This window comes from Phoenix dactylifera, chromosome 14 (assembly GCF_009389715.1).
Source record: "Phoenix dactylifera cultivar Barhee BC4 chromosome 14, palm_55x_up_171113_PBpolish2nd_filt_p, whole genome shotgun sequence".
NCBI lineage: Eukaryota > Viridiplantae > Streptophyta > Magnoliopsida > Arecales > Arecaceae > Phoenix > Phoenix dactylifera.
This window is the reverse complement of record NC_052405.1, coordinates 4625739-4632026: the sequence shown is the minus strand read 5'-3', so window position 1 is coordinate 4632026 and position 6288 is coordinate 4625739. Positions and strand designations below refer to the sequence as shown.

Genomic DNA, 6288 nt, shown 5'->3' with positions numbered 1-6288 from the left:
TTCAAAGTAGGGGACCTCGTCCTCAGGAGAGTCGAGGCTTCTCAACCGACCGAGCAAGAAAAGCTCGCCCCGAATTGGGAAGGGCCATATCAAATCGTCCGAGTACAACGACCCGGAGCATACAAATTGAAGTCCCTAGAGGGGACCCTGATCCCGCGAAGCTGGAACTCCGAGAATCTACGAATGTACTACCAGTGAAACTCCGAGGGGTTCAAAACAATCAGGGCAATAGACTCAGCCTCTTTTCTGCAAATAATTCTCCCATTTTGATAATCATAATTCTCTTCTAATGTTGGGTCGTCTGTGATCCCCAGATCCCCCGACCAAAATCGGGATGCCTCGAGGTTCGACCGTAGAGTCCCAAACTCCCTCGACCTCGGGAAGTATCGCAGGACGATGGAACATCGACTTGGCGCAAGATTCCCTCGACTAAGGTCGGGATGCCCCGAGGGTCGATCGTAGAGTCCCAAACTCCCTCGACCTCGGGAAGCGTCGCAGGTCGATAGCGCGTGCCCAGACCCATCGACCTGACGAACGATCCCTCGACTAAGGTCGGGATGCCCCGAGGGTCGACCGTAGAGTCCCAAACTCCCTCGACCTCGGGAAGCGTCGCAGGTCGATAGCGCGTGCCCAGACCCATCGACCTGATGAACGATCCCTCGACTAAGGTCGGGATGCCCCAAGGGTCGACCGTAGAGTCCCAAACTCCCTCGACCTCGGGAAGCGCCGCAGGTCGATAGCGCGTGCCCAGACCCATCGACCTGACGAACGATCCCTCGACTAAGGTCGGGATGCCCCGAGGGTCGACCGTAGAGTCCCAAACTCCCTCGACCTCGGGAAGCGTCGCAGGTCGATAGCGCGTGCCCAGACCCATCGACCTGACGAACGATCCCTCGACTAAGGTCGGGATGCCCCGAGGGTCGACCGTAGAGTCCCAAACTCCCTCGACCTCGGGAAGCGTCGCAGGTCTATAGCGCGTGCCCAGACCCATCGACCTGACGAACGATCCCTCGACTAAGGTCGGGATGCCCCGAGGGTCGACCGTAGAGTCCCAAACTCCCTCGACCTCGGGAAGCGCCGCAGGTCGATAGCGCGTGCCCAGACCCATCGACCTGACGAACGATCCCTCGACTAAGGTCGGGATGCCCCGAGGGTCGACCGTAGAGTCCCAAACTCCCTCGACCTCGGAAAGCGTCGCAGGTTGATAGCGCGTGCCCAGACCCATCGACCTGACGAACGATCCCTCGACTAAGGTCGGGATGCCCCGAGGGTCGACCGTAGAGTCCCAAACTCCCTCGACCTCGGGAAGCGTCGTAGGTCGATAGCGCGTGCCCAGACCCATCGACTTGACGAACGATCCCTCGACTAAGGTCGGGATGCCCCGAGGGTCGACCGTGGAGTCCCAAACTCCCTCGACCTCGGGATGCACTGCAGGTCAGCAAAGCGTCCTCAGACCCGCCGACCTGACGTAAGATCCCTCGACCAAGGTTGGGGCGCCCCGAGGTCCGACCATAGGGTCTCAAGCTCCCTTGACCTCGAAAAGAGCTACAAATCAATAAAGCCTCCCCAGGTCCTCTCAACTTCGGCGGGTGTCGTCGGGTCCGTGAGAAGCCCGAGCCCTCACAAGTCAAAAATGACTCCGGAAGTCGACGAGGAAGGGAAGCACCCTACTCCGCCATGTGGAGCACAACTCTGAGAATGCGAGAGGTACATCTAACTCGATGCCCTCCTTGTCAAATTTTATCTACATATTGCTAAGCAGAGTCTCATCTAACGTTGGGGACTTATTTCGCCCAAAGTCGGGCTACTCCAATGGGTCGGCTTAAGACCGATCTCCTGATGACATTATGCATGCTCCGCTCGTCAAATCTCCACAACTCGTACAAGTTTTCACAAATTAGGGCCCAACCCGGCCCCCATACCTAGACTCCGATGTCTAGCTGAGAAAGTGACTTCGGCCGCGAGTGTATCAGCCGAACACAGATACCAAGGCAATCTTTAAAGACCCTAGCCTTGCTCACCGAAACTTCGGCAAAGCCCGAGAACGATAACTATGAAAACCTTCGGCGATAATTCGACTATTAGCCCGCGCTCCCTACGAAGGACCCGGGAGTCGAGTTCGGAAACCCTACTAGACTCCCCGTATAGCGGCACGAACAGACCTAGCCCGGTCTTACTTGAAGGGCTAAGGCCCGACCCCGATGCCTTTAAGAACCTAAAGGCCAGGCATGGCAACTCCTGCGATTCTAAGATCCGAGTTATAGGACTTGGAAGAATTTTCTAAAAAACCTGGTGATGAGAGTACAAAAGTATAATTTTTATATTATCTTAATTAGTATTATAGTTAATTTTTATTAATAAAATTAATTAATTAATGTTTTATTTGTGTTTGAGTGAAATTAATCCAAGAACTCTGGATTTGAGCCCAATGCCTGGCAGCCTGAAGCCATCTTTTTCTTCAAGCTGTTAGCTAGACTTCGATCAGCGTTGGATGCTATTATCCCTCTGATTTTACTTTTTAGGAACTAAAGGTGTTCACTAGAATTTATGCACGTAGGGAAGCAGGCACCTAACATGAATCATATCTCGCAGTTGGCCGAAGAAAAGGTCCTTCCGTATTCATCTCTGACATTGACAAAGCTGAACTTACTTGGATGACTGTTCTCCATTGTTTTGGAATGGTTCCAACGTTTCGTGGTTTTCATTGGTTCCAGAGGTTATAGATTTTATGCATCTCCTCAAGAAATGAAGATGAGCTACTGCATGCTGCAGCTTAAAAGGCTCATCCAAGCATGGGCGTGCAACGGAAAGGGAGGAGGCCAGCAGCCATCGGAGGAGAAGAGTCCCAAGCCGAGTCTTCTTAACTTCCCAACGTCAACATCTGGAGCTTCCCAAACGTCTGCAACGTCCCAGCATATTTCAACCGTCCGTGGCTCCCAACGGCAGCGAGGGAAATCCAAAAGCCAAACCGGCTTTCATCCGTGAAACAACTCCCCAAGCTCTTTTGGATTACAAGCAACAGAGAACCGTCCGTGAGCAACTTCTAAACGTTCGTCATCTCCGAGCGTTTCTTCCCAGCTCATCCGCATTGCCCCCACGTATTCCATGCGTTTCAGCTGCGTTCCAAGCTTCTCATCCAAGCATCATGGCATCCCATCCGCCAAGAAACGAAACCAAACCGTCCGCAAGCCATCTGCCTGTGTCGCTTCCATGTTCAACGCTCCCCACCCATTCGAATCGTCCCAGCAGCGTTCCAGCTTCCCCATCCAGTGAAGGTGTCTATAAAAGGAACCCAAGAGAGAGGAGCAAGAGAATCATCCGGTGGAGGAGAGGGGAGGTCACAGAGCGGTCCGAGAGAAGGCAGCCGCGACGGATCCATCCAGCCGGGCCACGAAGGGAGAAGGCAGCCGCGACGGATCCATCCAGCCGGGCCACGAAGGGAGAAGGCATCATCGGGAGAGCCATCCGGAGGATCTTCTCTTCCAATCTAGGCCGCCGACGGGAGAGAGGAGAAGAGGACAGCTAGAGGCCAAGGGAACCAGGAAGTTCCCTCTTCCGATCTTTCCTCTTAGCCGTGCGACGAAGGAGGAGAGGCCACGGGAGAAACAGAGCACTCTGTTTTCCTAATAGAAGAAAGATAAAAAAAGGGGTTTATGTTATTTTATTTATTCTATGCTAATCCCTTTTATAAAATGTTCCCATTTCATATGAGTAGCTAAATCTTCTCTAGCTAAGGCTAGGGAAAAGCCTAGCATTTTCTTCATGTATTCCATTTAATCATCAATGGGATTTTAATGTTTATTTTATGGTGCAGGAAATTTATAGAAATTATTTCAAACTTATATATTTTTTTTGATTTGTTATTTCCCCCGGGTATAACAGATGCTTAGAAATCCCTGTAGTTTAAAATAGAATTACTGTAATGCTGCCCATAAAACTAAATCTATTTAACTAAGATAATAGATGATTTTGGGAAAAACATGATGAAGTGCTAGGTTGATTCCTGATGCCTTAGTTATATTTTGTCAATTCGAATATTATTTAGCCTTTAGTTTTTGTTCACAGTCAAATTTCTGTGGATTCGATCTCGGACTCACCGAGAATATTACTTTGCTACACCCTATACTTGGGGTATCCTACGTTTAATTTCCCTTTTTAAAAGAGCAAGATTAAAATCGTAGCAAGTTTTTGGCGCCGTTGCCGGGGATTTGCAACGTGCGAACGAGAACAAGACTAAAAATTTCAAATATTTAATTTCTAGTTCTTCAATTTTTCTTTATTTTTAACATAGCTGAAATTTCAAATCTTTTCAGATTCAAGGGCGACACAAAGCAGGACCAGTAACGAGGAAGATCAAGATCACATTTTTTTGGATTTCCGGAGTGAACGAACTCCGGTTGTGAGTATTTAAATTAATTTTTCTGTTTTGCTCATACTAGTCCTATTTTTCCTAGATTAGAATTTTACTCTTGTTTTAAAAAAATTAAAAAAATTATTATTAATTAAAATAATAAAATAATAAAAATAATAAATAAATTAAAAGAAAAAAATTAGCTAGTTTGCTTGATCAACTATTCAACTGCAATTTAATGACATGACATGAAATGATAAAAATCTTCTTGATTGTTGCATATAGTATAAAGCATTTGCATAAAATAATCTAAGGGCTGAACCCATTAACAAGATAAGGTCGGGATTTCATCACTCGTCCTTAGCCCAAAAATCATCCAAGTGCATAAATATCCTAAGCCTAATTAAAATCAACTAGACGTTGGCCCCTAAGGATAATCGAGCTCAATAGGACGAAGACCACTGAAAGTTGCACCAATTTCGCTCTATGACCCCGGTCGATGTCTAGGCAAGCTTTGTCCCTCTAAGTAATTAAAGGGAGACAGTTTCTGTTCGAGGAAAGTGGGTTTTAAGTGGGACCTTTGCTACATGCATCGTGACCCCTCCACTTACCTGGGAGCTTACCTGGTCGACTAGGTTATTAGACCGGATTGGAGGCTTAAGTGTACTCTTCAACCCAGTTAGGAGCTGTCTAGAATTTTTAGGAAAACCTTAGAAATTGTTGGGTGATGCATGTTTTAATTAAACTTTTGTTTTGCTGTATTAGGGTGTTTGTGTAAAAAAAAAATAATAATATTAAAAATAAAAATAAAAAATAATAAAATAAAATAAAAAATAATAAAAAACTTAGTATATGCGGTTGTGGCAAAGAGATAAAACGAATAGATTATTTCGAGTTGAATCAAAAGATAAAAATTTAATTGTTCAAAATTCAAATAATCAAATGGAAGATAATGGTAGTAATCAGGGAGATAATGAATTTCAAGATGACTTACCTATTAGAACGCTTCGTGATTATCTACAACCCACTAGGACCAGTACCCCATCCTGTATGGTTATTCCTACTGCTGCGGGAGCTTTTGACATGAAACCAGGAATAATCCAATTACTTCCAAAGTTTCACGGACTTGATTCTGAAAGTCCCTATTTGCATCTGAAAGAATTTGATGAAGTATGTTCAACACTTCATTTCAATGATGTCAGTGAAGAGGTAGTTAAGCTTAAGTTATTTCCTTTTTCTTTAAAGGAAAAAGCTAAGTCATGGTTACACTCCTTAAGGCCTAGGACCATAGCTACCTGGCAAGAAATGATAAGAGAATTTTTAAAGAAATTCTTCCCAACACATAAAACAAACACACTTAGAAGAAATATCATGAACTTTGCACAAAAAGATGGAGAAACATTTTTTCAGTGTTGGGAAAGATTTAAGGACCTTCTCCTTGCTTGCCCACATCATGGATATGAAATTTGGAGGGTCATTAGTTTCTTTTATGATGGTTTGTCCTCCAATATGAGACAATTTGTAGAAATGATGTGTAATGGTGAATTCATGAGTAAGGAACCAAATGAAGCTTGGGATTATTTTGATCTTTTAGCAGAAAATGCACAAGCTTGGGATACAACAGATAAAAATGGAAAATCAAAAATAGCATCTAATGCAAAAGGAGGAATATATCTTATTAAAGATGATAATGATGTCAATGTAAAAATTGCTAATCTGACTAGGAAGGTTGAAGCCATGGAATTAAGCAAAGCCAATATAGGAAAAGCACAAACTATTGTTGAAAGTATATGTGGAATTTGTGAGAGTAATGCACATGTAACCAAAGATTGTCCTACAATCCCTGCTTTTCAAGAAGTGTTGCATGATCAAGCAAATTTCACCAATACTTATAAAAGACCATTTCCAGAAACATATAATCCTAGTTGGCGAAACCA

The 6288-nt window shown here is 45.1% G+C and overlaps 1 non-coding gene across 1 annotated transcript; it reads right to left on the bottom strand.

The window, feature by feature from the left end:
* Positions 1 to 5704: 5704 nt before the first annotated feature.
* LOC120113199 lies at positions 5705 to 5811 on the bottom strand. The gene has a single exon (XR_005515002.1). It is a non-coding gene; the product is annotated as a small nucleolar RNA R71 (small nucleolar RNA).
* Positions 5812 to 6288: the final 477 nt, after the last annotated feature.